The sequence below is a fragment of the Paramormyrops kingsleyae genome, chromosome 4 (assembly GCF_048594095.1).
Source record: "Paramormyrops kingsleyae isolate MSU_618 chromosome 4, PKINGS_0.4, whole genome shotgun sequence".
NCBI lineage: Eukaryota > Metazoa > Chordata > Actinopteri > Osteoglossiformes > Mormyridae > Paramormyrops > Paramormyrops kingsleyae.
In genome coordinates, this window is record NC_132800.1 from 17219499 (window position 1) to 17234787 (window position 15289).

The 15289-nt window shown below is 45.8% G+C and overlaps 1 non-coding gene across 1 annotated transcript; it reads left to right on the plus strand.

Moving 5' to 3' along the window:
- The first annotated feature begins 2684 nt into the window (after positions 1-2684).
- On the plus strand, positions 2685-2778 carry trnar-ucu (transfer RNA arginine (anticodon UCU)). Its single transcript has 2 exons — positions 2685-2721; positions 2743-2778. It is a non-coding gene; the product is annotated as a tRNA-Arg (tRNA).
- The last annotated feature ends 12511 nt before the right edge of the window (positions 2779-15289 follow it).

The following is a 15289-nucleotide window of genomic DNA, read 5'->3' on the forward strand; positions in this document are numbered from 1 at the left end:
CGTGTGAGTGTGTCCTGATGAATTGGCTGCTCACCATTCCTGGCAACTTCCTTATGAGTGGGAGGTGTGTGGCCTTTGTACTTGTGATCGGAAGGTCGCTGGTTTGAATCCTCTTCATACCAGACTAGTCACATCTCAGGTGGGCCAGTGACCAAGACCCTTAATCAAACCCCCCCCCCCTTTCAAGGGTCCTGGATAGACGGCTGACCCTGTGCTCTGACCTGGAGCTTTAACCACATTTGTAGGTATTACAGGAGAGCACGATGGAAAGATCGGTGAAAACTAATATGTCCTCATGTGCTTGTACAGATGAAAAAATAAAAAGCTATTATATGGCCAAAGATATGAAGATACACCAATTAATCAGAGGAGTTTCCTGTTTAATCCACACACACACTGCTGATTCAGATGTGTAAATAAGCTCACAGTTACACAATATCCTGCAACAAACATTATCAGCAGAATATGTGGTTGTTGTACAGGAGAACATAGTGACTATCCACTTGGCACATTCAAAGAAGCCTTCTTCCCGAAAAGTGAGTTTGCCACATTTCTGCCCTGCTAAAGCTGCTCCGGCCAACTGCAAGTGAAGTGACTATGAAGGTCAAAACATCTGGGAGAAGCTCAGCTGTGAGGCGCTCGGCCACACAAGCTCACAGAAAAGGACCCGATCACCCATCATCGGTACACAACCGGAACGCAGCAAATCCATCAATGTTCCAGCATCTAATGGAAAGTCATCTGGCCATGTATTGTCTGTTCTTACTCAAGAATTAATGCAGATTTGCGCTTTTAAGGAGATTATGAAACATGCGCCATGGTGTTTTAGCTAAGAGTGAAACGAGAGAGAAATCAGCCGAATGAATTCTCTCAGACGTACCAGGATACGAACTGTAATCTGATCCCGAGTCTTACTCCATATGGTCGCGTCCAAGGGCTCGTCATTCATATTTCCTAATTTGATGTGGATGTTGGAACTTGTTCAAAGCATATGCTCCCCCACCCTTCCCAAAGTCAAAACACATAAAAAGCCACATAAATATTAATTACCGTCCAATGTGGGTTCTAAGGGACCGTTTGACCTCTCACACGTTCAATAAACATCACGCTCTACTGAAAGCGGCTGCTTTGACCCCTGTGACCACCAGCAAATTAAACAAATACACTATTTACGAGTCGTGTGTTATTTACATTGAGCTTCATAGGGTCTGCACTACAGGGAGTATCTGCAGAGCGACGGCGGGATTCGATTTATTTTTCTTGCTGGGGTCACGCCCCCCTCAGCTCCCGAGAGGAATCGCCAGCCCGGGTTTTATGCTTTTCTCACAGGCTTGAGAAGTCACTGCCCCAAGCTCAGGGTCACGCTTTTGGAAGCCGTTTTGCATCTGTGATGTAAGAGGAACCAGGATTTGGGAAAAGAAGTGGACCTTTCTTTGGAAAAGTGTGAAAGGATAAAGATATAAACCCACAGAGGAGGGTGCAGTTTCCCATTGCAAACCAGTCCAAGTAATCAGCATCTCAAGTACACTACTGGGGGACTGTGATCAGAAGGTTGTTGGTTCAAATCCAAAGGTTGGCAAAGTGATATCACTGTTGGGCTCCAGATAGGGAATCTTAAACTCCCATTGCTCCAGGAACTGGCTGACCCTGGTAGTTTAAAAATACATTTTCTCTCTTCTTAGGAAAAATTCACTATTGCAGTTTTGTAAAATGTATCGTCTTCTTACCTTGTTCTTCTTACTGTTTTTAGCCTCCAGCCACCACTGATCTGGTCCCAGGCAGAATAAGTGTGAATGTTTCATTTGAGTTTTCAGGTTGACAGTGAAACATTCGTAATGGGTGTGACTTTGACTTTGTTCCTCATAATTAGCCAAAAACGACTGTCCCTGGACAGTTTCATTCTCACAGTAAGTACAGATGATATCAGGGTTGTTATACAGCCTCCTGTACCTGACAGTAGCTGCATTCGGTTTCTCCTTTTTAGACATATTGTTCATTCAGGCGCTAAAAACCTCTTGAGAATCCAAAGTACTGACTAAATATGGGCCGCGGTGATTCTGTTACACCTCCTTAATCGCTTTAGACAATGTACAGGGAGACATGTTGAAAAGGCCTCAAGTTAATGGGCTAATTTCCCACTGGTTAAAGTGGGTGGTGTTTAACTCTGTGGGCTAGGCTGCTGTGTCAGTGATCGGAAGGTTGTAGGTTCAACCCCCATGGGCAGCTTAGCGATGTTGCAATTGGGCTCCTTTGTGAGGCCCTTCCTACAAGTTCCCAGCAGGTTGTTGGTTGTACAGTGTGTTAGAATGTTGTGCTGGGGATCCAAAGGCTGCTGATTTAGATCCCACTGGCAGATTCCTCTGGTTTCTCTCCTGGGCCATTGAGCAAGGCCCTTAAGCCCCATTAGCTGCAGGGAGTGTCTGATTCTACATTTATCAAAATGTTTGACTCTTCAGATAAAAGTTTTAACTGCTTTTAAAGGCTCCTGTCAATATTAAAGCCTTGTTACCCTGATGTGGGGATCTTATACCACCAACGGCGTTAACGTGCCACCCAATAATCTGTAATTTTAATGTTTTTCATCTCCTGTCCTTCTTCTTCTTCTTCCCCAGAAAAAAAGAAAAGTGTGAAAAAGACAGAGAACAAATCCACAGGCCATGGACCATTTCCCCAATTGACCGGTGGGCTCTGTGGCACAATGGATAGTGCGTTGGACTTCTAGACTTTATCTGGGGTGAGGCCATTCAAAGGTTGTGGGTTCGAGTCCCACCAGAGTCGTTGTCTTTTTGGGGGAGATGGTGATTGGAAGATTGTCCATTCAAATCCCTGGCTGGCAGACTGACTGCTGTTGGGCACTTGAGCAAGGGCATTACTGCCTGTGGCCTTGGATTAATGTCAGACCCCAAGCGTCACTCCTGACTGTGTGTGTGTGTCTCAGAGGAGCGCATGGTGTGGTATGTATAAAGAAGTGTTCCAATGTAACAGTACTTTAGCAAATGCCGTGCTTCCCTTTCTCTTGTTTCCTTAATAACTGATTGCAGGTGCTGTGTTTTCTGACCCTGCTCCCCCCCCCCTTCCGGAACATTCCAGAAAGTAAAATCAGCCACCATTTTCCCACCATTTTTTTGCCATTGTTGGGTCTGCCTGCTGCCCGGCCTTCACCCTCCCTCACAGGCGAGTCAGCTTTTTTCTGTTTGACTTGACACCCCGGGGCAGGGTGGTGGGGGCAGTGAGAGAGTCAGGGCCCCCTTACATGAAGACTCCGGGGGGGTGGCAGTGTAGTGAATCACACTCACAAGCAGAGGCACCTTCTGCTAGCGATTACTTAATTAGCTCCAGGGACACATCCAGTTTTCTTTTTTTTTGTTTTTTAAACATCACCTGAAAGCAGTGGCTAAGCAGGTTCCACTGGGCCTGTGAATGGAAGGTTGTTGGTTCAAACCCCAGATTCAGCCAAGTGACTTCACCATTGGACCCTGGAGCTCAGCCTGTAACCCCCAGCTGCTCCAGGGGCTGTCTGACTCTGCTATCCTTGTATCACATTGGAAATAAATGCCGTAAATGACAAACTTCTTCTGTTCTCAGACCAGTTCTTTGCCAGAAGGGAAATAAGGTTATTGAATCTCCCAGGTTTCTCCCTCGACTGAATGTCACCAGCTCTACATGTCTGCGACACAAGGCATCGGTAAACAATGATACCTCCAAGTGCTACCATCCACAGGTACCCACAATGCCTCTGGGCTCTCACCGTGTGTCAAGAATATGTTGCGTGTCATAGGAGTGCGTTTGCAGGAGAGCAGGATCAAGGAAGTGCTCTGCAGTGCAACTGCAATGCAGCAGCTGAGCAGACGGCAGCCAGCCTCAGACATCGCCGTGGCAACGCTGCCTAATAACCCTGGGAGCAGGGTTCCGGAAAATAGTTAACATATGAGCTCACTGGCTGGGAGAGATATGGTGCGTGACGGGGTTTGTTTTCTCAGCAGACCCTATGTCATGATTTCACTGCCCCTTCAGCTCGTCCTTAAAGCAGTTCTACTCTGAATTATGTCTGCAATGAAGAAATAAAAACTTGCAGCGATAGTTTGAAGTTAGTAATTATATCTTTGTGGGGACTCTCCACTGGTTTCTATGAGGAAAACTCTTATCCCAACATGACCACCTTAACCCCTACCCAGTCGTAACCTTAATCATAAGTAACCAAACAAAATACAAGGCATTTTTAGTTTTTTGATTGCAGTCACGGATCTTTTTATCACATTGCAGAGGACATTTGGTTCCCACAGTGTAATATAAACATGATCCACACACACACACACACACACACACACACACACACACACACACAAATACAATGCACACCCACGAGACATAACACTGTCACTTTAAACTTCATTAACACATGTTTATTGGGGCAGTTGAGGTATTTGCCGCCCCCCCCCCCCCCACACCCCATCCTAAATAAATGAACACTAATTAGTTTAAATCGTGTTTTCATTAAGTTGGACCCCACCCCCCATCCAATAAAGATGTAGCCCCCCCCTTTCATAAACGTGACACTCCCGCACACAGACAATCCATAGCCCCCCCTTTCATAAACGTGACGCTCCTGCACACAGACAATCTGTGATCTTCTCCCCAATGTGCAGGAGCATTGCCACCGTTGTGGATGAAGGCCGGGACGAAGACAAAACTCAAGGCCCCCGAAAGCTGTGGGCTCTGCATTTCCTCACAAAGCGGGCCGACCCAGGCGCTCCACCGAGATAGCCGGCCTCCAGCGGGACGGCGGCTCCCCGCGGGGCCATAATCTATTTCCTGGACTCTCCGCCACGCTGAGTCAGCGTTTCGTCCGCCTTCCCCCTTCTGCCTCAGCTGGGGGCCCTGCGCTCCGGTTTCTCAGCTTCTCTGGCAAGAAGGATATCTCCCGTCCAAAGGGACCAAGGAGAACATCAGGCCTTCTCTTGTTTTACTAGAAAGAGATATTTCTGCGTGCGCAGCAGTATTATGGGATAGCACTGGGGAGACCAAGGCATAACCCTGTAAATCTGTCTTCAGTGAGATTCTTGAGATTTCAGACAAATAATGCGAAAGATACATCACTCTCAGTTATATAGGATATTTGTTCCGGTTGATTTGAAAGAGATATTTTTACTACTTGTGTAACAGTCATCGATTATGATATTGATTATCCTGCGGATCCAGGAAAACATCATAGAAGTCATGCTTGCATTTTTATTTTTGTATCTTGTGTTTTGTATGTTCAGTTCGGCCCTGTGCTGCCTGGGGTAGGATCCAATGTACTCGATCACAACCCTGACCAGCATAAATGGCTGGAAGATATATAGGTGGATGGATGGATATTTATGGCCTGGCAGCTCACTGGCTCAGTACTTAGAACTGTAGCCTCCCACCTCCCAGGTGGTGGATTACACCCCCCCCCCTGTCTCAGTGTCTGTGGGGTTTGCACATTTTCCTCCTGTTTATATGGGGTCTAAATCACATTTAGGTGGCATGATGTCTCTACATTGCCCTTAGTGTGCCCGTTGTGTACAAGGTCATAGTGAGCCTGGAGTCTATCCCAGAATGCACAGGGCAGGGGGACACCTTGGATGGGATGCCAGTCCATCGCGAAGCACCCCCAGACCAATTTTGAGGTGCCATTTCATTGCATGCATATGTTTAAATACCCATGTATCAAGGGGACTGCCTGCAAACCCCACCCTCAAAAAAAGTGAGGTCAGGAGTCAAATTCCCCCAACCCTAGAGGCGTGAAGTGACAGCGCCACCCGCTGAGCCTCTGCTCCTTATTTTGAAAACTGATCATGGAAAAATATATTTCTCAAGGACAGCTTATAAATCCTACTTTGTAGTTTCATGACAAATCCTTCAAGGGAGAAAATAGAGGCAGTCAGCGTTGGATAGAGAGAAAAGCTACAGTCATCCAGGAATCAAATGCAGATGGTTCAGTCCACGAGAAGCTAACGATGTTTAATAGCATAGCCTCCCAGAGTCCCTATTCTACATATGGAACTTGTTAGCGATTAGCTTTGTGCTCCTGAAGCAGAACGAAGGATGTTCAGGAGCAACACGGCGATTCCAAGACCCCGTCACAAGCCCCATGCTGAGATGTTCATGTCAATATCAAACAATTTTTAAACTTGCTTACTATAGCTGAAAGAGTTTGCCCATTGATGTGGCCTGGTAGGTCAGTGAAGTGAACAAGGCTTAACGCCTAGCTCAAGGGCATGACGTTTATACTCAGACTGCAAACCACCCAGCTCCTGATCCTTATGTAATTGTTCTACATTCATTTAGCAGAGACTTTTATCCAAAGTGATGTATATTTTCAGAAAGCGCAGACAGCCACTTCCTGGAGGAATTGGGGTTAAGGGTCTTGCTTAAGGGCAAAGTCATTCTGCCAAACACAGGACAACCTTCAAATTGTGGAATTTGAACCAATAACCTCCTGACCCCAAGATTCAAACCAACAACCTTCTGATCACACGCTGCTTCATTAGCTACACTGCTTATTCTGTATGTACATACTACAGGGAAACAGCTGGATTCAGAAAAAGGTTTCCAGATAAGGACCCCAATTAGCAAAAATATCCTTGCAAAATAACTGTAGTGTTCAACATAGTATATTCATGTAAAAAAATAAATGAATTGTTATTGATAAAGAAGTGGGAAGTTTAATGAAATGGTAGATTATACTCCTAAATGGCTAATGTGTGAGATATTTAATAACCTGCCATCCTTATATGGTCTTCGGTCCCAGGTTAGGGCTTCAGCACATATACTAACTGTGATTCACTCAAGCGTGACATTCCTAAGTGCTGTCCAGCCATTTACGTTTCTCCTTTCTCTTCTGCAGCCTCCCACAGTCGGCATGTAAGATGCCGAAAAAGTGTAACTTATCTTTATTAAATGCTTCATAAAATAAATGAAGACCAAGCTTTTATATCTTGAAAAGTTTCTTGTATAATATCCCAGCAGCTGGATTGACTATCTATCTATCTATCTATCTATCTATCTATCTAAATGTCAAAAGAAACATTCAAATGAAAAAATTCTCAAACCTGCGATGGGGACAGACTGTGAATTAGCAGATAGGTAGGACATGGTGATTAGTTCTTCTACAGATACTAACTCCACGCTGATGCATGAGTCATGGATCTTAATACCACAGGATAATAAATGGCAAGTATTATTCAAATGGAATCTGCTAATGGAAACAAACCCTATTCAGAATTTCACTTTATTGAATTATTGAAATTTTGCTTAGAATTTGCACAAACGGCTACTTTGACTCCTTAGAATAATGGCATGTTATGCATTACAGTGTACAGAACTGTTGTTGTTTCTCTGTTTAACTCTGTAGTTGAGGACAGAAAAGCTCTCAGATCACAGTGAACAGCTCTCAGTGTGTCGTGGAAAACAGTGAAAAGTGCTACCGGAAGAGGGTGTGTATGTTCTGGGGTCAGGGGACAGGCGTCACCGTACACCTGTGAGGGATTGTTAAAGGTACAAAAGCTGTCACTTTCTGTGAAAAGAGAAAGAGAGAGCGAGCAAGAGAGAGACAGAGAGCAGAGGCTCCGTCCACCTTCGTCTTTTGTTAGAGTCGGAAATGTCCTCTTGGGTGTTTGATGTGCCATCCCGACCCTGAAGTACCCCATGGAACACCAACAAACTCCCGGTTCCATGCACCAAGTCCCCCGGAAAGGAGACAGAACCGCGGCCCGGAACCTGAACGCTCCGCTGGCCCCTATCGATCGTCTGCTCCGCATTTATCCACCTCGCATGCGGCGCTTCGCGATCCGCTCTCCACCGGCACTCCTAGGACTGTCGAGTATTTTCCTAACCTGTTTCTAACTCGGTGGATCACAGAAATGATTTTGGAAAGCAGCCCCATTCAGAGAGTCAACCAATCAGTCAATCGATCAATGAATCAATCAACCAGCTAACCAACCAAACAATCACTCACCCAAAGTTTTATTTGTCACAGACACAATTAAACTCAGTACAGTGTTCGGTGAAATGCTTGATTGCCGGATTCCAGGTGACTAACTGTGAAACAGAGAGAAGTTTAAAAAGTTTAAAAAGGCAAAACATTAAACATTAATCAACAACCATGGATATCCATAAACAGCGCGCAATTAGCAGTATAGAATCAGGTGTAGTGCAAAGAATTATATGAGCAAATAAGTTGGTATTTGTATATGTGAGATGTACAGTGGGAGTCCGTATGGTACTGAGCATGCATACCTGCCGGAGGTGTCCAGAGCCCCACGGGGGGCGTGTTCTTATGCTCCGCCTTCTGGGTGGAAATGATGCAAACTAACAGGCATGATTCCTCCCTCACAGGAAGCAGATCAGTCATCTCACCATCTGTACCTTTGGCTGCAGGGACACTTTCTCCCCCCTACACCTCGACCGGAAGTGCGTGGGTAGTGAGGTGGGGCCCCCTAGGGACCGGTCAGGGTATAACTCGATCCAGCAGCCTGTCTGTGTAACCTAAGACTCCCAAGAGGGTTTCCACTCAGAAGACTGGGAATGCTGCCATGTTTGAGACCCAGTGGGGTATAAACAAGGTCTTATGAGAAAGTCTTGAAGTCTTTAAAAACTGAATGGGTGAATTGAGAATATCATGCTGAATAAAGGCCATGAGAATTTGTGTAGGGGGCTCAATGGGCGGCATTGTCACCTCAGGCTTCCGGGGCTGCGGGTTCTCGTGGGCGGCATTGTCACCTCAGGCTTCCGGGGCTGCGGGTTCTCATCTCACCTTCGCTCTGTTCCTGGGCTTCGCCTGCTGCCCCAGCACTGTGTGGGTGTCATTCAGGTTCTCTAGGTTCCTCCGCCAGTCTAAGGGCAGAGACCGGCGTCTCTGAACAGCCCATTGTGCATGTGTCCCCAGGGATGGACTGGCATCATACCCGAGGTGTACCCATTGTCTGGAATAGGTTCCAGGCTCCCTAGAGAGGGTTAGCTGGGTGGGTATCCATATTTACTGATTATTACATTCGCATTCATTTATATTAGAAAGCGGGATCAAACAGTCTACAGTATGGAGGGATTAAGGGACTTGCTTGCAGGCCCAACAGTGACATCACTCTGTTGACCTCATGATTTGAAACAATGATGTTCCAATCACAGGCACAGACCTAACTTGAATTTATATGGAACTGTGTGCTTCAGCTGGTCAAACTGTTGCTTCCCCCCCCCCCCCCCCCACCTGTGCCCTTACTATGTTTCCCAGTTTTCATCTGGTGGCTTTGATTTCCCTCCACAGTCCAAAGGGCTACCATCTGGGGAAATCTGGGTCATCACCGAAAACAACTAACCTCCACTTTCTGTGCTTAATAAAATAAAGATTTTTTCACTCTGTTAGGGAATAGTCATGCCAGGTTAGTAGGATCACTTCCCGTACTCAGGCTAGGCGCGGTCATTCCAGAAAAATCCCTGCCCCATCACCATTTGGGGCAACGTATGATTAATTTCCACAACCAGGGGTGTATACAGGGGCGGGACAACAGGCCCCAGCTGAAAACTGATTGGCTGCCAGAATGCTGTATCCCCTGTCTTTCACCAATTCAAAACATTTTATTGGCTAATGATAAGGTTGGCCACGTTGTAGGTATTATGGCTCCTCTTGTGCCCCACTCGTAAAAAAAATCCTAGAATCACCCCTCTGCACAACATTCTGGAAATTTCTGTATAAAGGCAAACAGCACATCTCAGACCAAAACAGAAACCCCGCAGTGCGATTCCATGACATTTCATTACAGCTCAGCATTTAGCTGATCGGGCGTGTCACATGACGTGTCACATGACACTGAGACTTGCTGAGGGGGCCATTTTGTTGTCTCGAAAATAACAATGCATAAATAACAGTCAACACCATAAATAAAACATTCTTTAAATAGCCCAGGTGCACATTGTATAATTAAATGAAGTGACTGACTGTGTTTTTGGTCAGCAACATAATGCCTTGCGCAAGGGTGGCGTGTGACTCAAGTTTGTTGGTTCATATCCCAGAGTCGGCAGAGTGACGTTACCATTGGGCCCTTGATGAAGACCCTTAGAGTAACAGTAAAAGATATTATAAAGTATTTTAATAGCCTTATGTTCTTACAAGTGTCTGAAGGTGTACTGGAGGAAACTCCATTCTGTTGTGGATGGTGGGGTCAAATATTGTTCCAAAGGAGTCCTTTTTGGGGGGGTGTGATCTAGTCTATTGGCTGTATGGTTTACCTTCAGTTCAGTGTCTGTCTTCTAGAAGGTTCCAGCCAAACTGGGATAGCAATGATTTGCTGTAGGATGGGCGTGGTCGCTCAGAACGGGTTTGTAGTTTTTGGCTTTGCCCCTCCAAAAGGGGTGAGAGAGCCTACATCAAGCCAGGAAAATGAGCCCCCTAACCCCCCTTCAACAGGGGAAATAAGTCCTCAAGGCTGTAGGCTTCCTCTGGCACGAGCTGAACATCTTTCTCTTGTTGAGAATTTGGCCACGTCTTGAGACACGGCTGAAGGATGACTCACTGGACCGGGCTTTATTCCACTGTTTCCGAGACCGCTGGCTTTTTTTTTTCATAGCACCGTTTTCCTAGAAAAACGGTTTTATCCACCACATCTCGACCCAATCAGCAGTCTCCAAGAAGCTGGGAGACGGCACTCGATGAAACTGCCACCTCATTCCCGAGACCGCGGCGTCTGATCTGCTTGGACTTAGATCATGAACCTATTTGCCGAGTTAACTCGGGCTGTCGTTCCCCATGAAACATGGATAGGGAAAGGGTAACTCTGTGGATTTGCACTTTGAGACACTGAGCATGTAATCAGAAGGTCATCAGCTCAAATCCCAGGGTTAACAGAATGACGTGTCTGTAAGCATATGTTGCGTCAGATAAAAATAACTACTAAGCAAATCTCTCACAAAACTGGGCCTTTTCACCATTCTTCATGTAAGCCTGTTTAGAAGAACTGCTCAATTTACTTTGAAATCACACTTTTGTGGAAGGGCTCAGTTTCGATATACAGTACTGTGCAAAACTTTTCGGCAGTCTAAAACTAAAATGATGTTCAAATGATCTTCAGATTGTCAGCTAAGTCATTTTAAAACCTCTTCTAAATTCAGCCCAGTATTTGCAGCCAACAATCCAATACAACAATCCAAGTATTTTGTGACTTGACCGCTACCCAACCTCATGTGGCTAATCAATACCTCATTCAACTTTTGAAACCAATTAATTAATTAATTTGTTCATTCATTGTTTAATTGATTGCTGATGGTGAAATGTAATAAACAGAATGAATACTGTACATGGAATGTCTGGGGTACCCCTGAGGAGAGGTTTGGGAACTGAAGCGGTGTTCATCTAGCCATCCAGCGAGATATCAGTGACGTTTTGGAGAACGAAGGACACTCTTGTTAGTTTTTTACTCTTGTTAGTGTTGCTCTTAATTTTTATATGTTTACTATTCAGATAAATAGTTCTAAACATTTCCTTTGACTGACTAAGAGTTTTGCATAGTGCTATACTTTTCATCAAATGCTTACGCTTTTATTTCCTCGATTTAACTAGCCACCAAAAAATCCTGCTGTATTTGATTAAAAGTCAAAACGCATGCATTTCTTTCGGTACGTTTCAGAATACGGTATGTGCTTTGCAGAACACGTTTCAATCCGCTACAGGCATATGGGGGAGGGGATATGCTGCCAGTAGGACCCGCATAAGTCTCCGCGTGAGGTATGCTATGTAAATAAGATCAGTGTTTTCCCAGGAAAAGCCGAATCCGCCACAGGGTATTGGAGATCTACAGCGTTAAGATTCTGCATTCTTCCCCTGGGACTCACATTAACTCCAATTACATAAAAATGCCCAGCCAACTCTCTGTTCTTTAGCAGAGTGTGTGAAATTAGCCAGGAATGTTTCATACCTCATGACTGCTGTTAGCTGTCTCTGCTGGCGTAGAATATCAGCAGAAGCCTGGAGGCAGGTTATGTGGAAACTGCAAGCTTGGTTATGTGTTTAACCTACATGGAGAGTTAGCTAAAGTGTGTGTGAACAGCCCTGAAGGAGAGCTTAATAATCCGATTTTCAGAAATGTGTATGTGGTTTATAGAAAGGTGTCTATATAAGAAGTATCCTGTCCAGGGTGTCCCCCTGCCTCGTGCCCTGTGATGGACTGGCATCCCATCCAGGGTGTCCCCCTACCTCGTGCCCTGTGATGGACTGGCATCCCGTCCAGGGTGTCCCCTGCCTCGTGCCCTGTGATGGACTGGCATCCCATCCAGGGTGTCCCCTGTCTCGGGCCCTCTGTGTCCTGTGATGAGTTCCAGATTCATCGTAATCCTGTAATGGGTAACTGATAAAGCAGCTGAACCCAGGGGTGGGTTAACTGTTTCTGCGGTCTCACTAAAAAAGTCACTACAACACCCCCCCAACCCAATTTAGTGACTGTTTGGGGTCAACAGGGGCCCCCCAAACCTCAAGGGTGTGTAGTTTGAGTGGTGGTATGCTTGTGTGGATGGATGGATGGATGGATAGACAAACACCTTGAACCTTCTTCTCTATAACCCAATTATGAGATATAAAATGCCTTTAAATACATATAATCACTAAACAGCGATGAAGAAGTTTTGACCTTTTTTTCATGGCAGTAAGCTCTAGTCCACATGGAACACATTTCTCTTGAGAAGGAGAAGGAGGATCCTGAAAGGGAAGCTCCTCTCTGACACAGCAGCAGGGCAGTGAGGTCGTCTGGCTTTACGGGCCCGTCATCGCAGCCAGGACGCTCTGTTCCAGTCAGCTGTATTAAACCAAAGCTGCGTGAAGGCAGAGGGGGCGTCGTAAAGCTGAAGGTGGAGACAAAATGATGAATTAGTGGTTACACATCCTAAATTGAAAACTCCAGTGCCGGTCAAAGCAAATATAATAAAACCCCATTCAGACCACCTTGAAATCGACAGCATTTTTCAACTTTGGTTTGTTTTACGCAACAATTTTATTAGAAAGTTGATTTTTTTTTTCCTCCCTAGAATGATTAATTCTGTCCTATTGTTCCTGTGTGTTTATATATACTGTATGGGGTATGAAATTATGATTTATTTGCAATTTGTACAGTATGAGAACAGATACATTGCAATGTATCAGTGGAATTTGCATATGCCATCTTGCTCTGTTTTAACACAGATACACATACAGAGGAGAGAGCAAAGCTTGGGGTCTCATCGCAGGGGTCAGCCATTTATCTGGCAGCGCTGGAGTGTTTTTGGTGGGTGATGTGGCTGCTGTGCTGAGGATGGGATTCGAACCAACAACGTTCCAGCACAGAGGCCTAATCAGCTGAGCCACACACCACCATCCACCCATTTTCTGTAACTGCTTGTCCTATTCAGGTATGCAGGGGGTCCGGAGTCTATACTGGGGGCTACAGGTACAAGGCAAGGAACAACCCAGGACGGGGTGCCAGCCCACTGCACAGCACAGTCACAGTCGCAGTCACAGTCACACACCATTCACACCTACGGGGAATTTGGTAACGCCTATCAGCCTTAGTATGTTTTTGAACTGTGGGAGGGGAAACTGGAGTACCTGGAGGGAATCCCATAATGACATGGGGAGAACATGCGAACTCCACGCACATAGAGCCATGGCAGGGACTTGAACCCACATCCCCAAGGTGCAGGACAGCAATGCTAACCACTGCAACACTATGCTCCCCAGTATTCTGTATTGTGATATGGATCCAATTTTCTGACCCAAGTAAGGAGACCCGACAGCTCTGAGACACACGTTAGGTCCTCGGCTCCTGACCCCAGTGGGCCCAGATGTTGAGACTGTCTGCCCCACCCTGACCGGCTGTTGGACCTTGGACCTTTTTACAAAACCCACCACCAGCTTCATTAACACATGGCCTGTTTAACCTGATACGCCTGACAGGGAGACGTAAAAGTAAGAAAACACTTTCTTTCGGAACAGACGGCGCACTCATTTCCCATCTTCATTTTACCATCAGGGAATCCTCAAAGAGATTCAGGATAAAGACACGCTTCAGAGCCGCCAGGGCGGCCTGTTAAAGGGGCTCTGGGATCTGCTTTGTGTAACCTACTCACACACTCACACTGAGTGCTGCTGAGATTTATATCAGTGACACTCTTTCAGCTGCATGATCCCGGGGCTTTTCAACACGGAATCAGCCAGCCGATGCACAGACGTCTTCGCGGATTAAAGTTCTCCGGAAATTTCCGTACAGTCAGTGAATCCGGACGTAACACTCGAGGCTGGTGGATCTGGCATATGGCATACCGGGTACCTGGATGCCCTTGAGGAGGGTGTCCTGTCCTCTAGCCTACCGCTCACGATACATACCCCTCCCCCAACCCCACATGCCAGCTGCCCGAAACCTACCAGCACTCTCCTTGGCCGGATGCCCCGTCTCTGTGCCAGTGATGACATCACAAGCAGTTGCATACCTTTGCATCAGGTGGTGGCCAGTGCTGGGTGTTCAGTGTGTTAACATGAAGACTCCCGGAAGCTGCCAGTGTGTAAAATACCTTTATATTGCCCCCTGCTGGTTCGAAAGAGAAATAGCTGGGGTCAGTCCAAAAAAATGTGGTGGGCAATGTTGGCCGTTTTGTGCATTCAAACAAGGCCCAGCATAAGCTGTCCATATTTCAAACACCTCTAAAGTGCCTGCTGCTGGTTTAGACAGGAAATGACTCAAAAATCTGGATTCAGTCCAAAAATAGCAGAGAGCATTGCTGAGTGTTCTGTGTATTAACATGAGGACCAGCATAAGCTGTCTTTCAAATACCCTTAAAGCACCTCCTTCTACTATGGAACTAAAATATTTCATAAATCAGGGGTCATGTTTCAAAAAAAAGTTCCTTCTGTTATCAGGTTTTAACGTGCAGCATCTATCATACGTGACACTGAAAGACTCTTCAAACTTTTTTTTTTCAATTCTCCGCCTTTGATATGAATTTGCTGTTAATTACAACAGAGGTGCAGTTTCTTTTCAGAGCAAAACTCCCTTGTCAGAAGCGAGTGGCGTAATGGAAAATGGCCGCCCCAGAATATATTTGTTTGTCCCACGATTTGAAAGGCCCAGATAACTTCACTCTGCCACATCTCTGCGAAAAACTGTCGCTCAAAATCCCCGTTCAGCCTAAATCAACGGCAGACGTATTTCTCGCCAACAACAGTACAAGCCTCAATTTTCCCATCTGGGATGACATATGGCGAATTTTTATTTTTATTCAAAGAAAATAAACTGATGGATCCCTTTCCAGG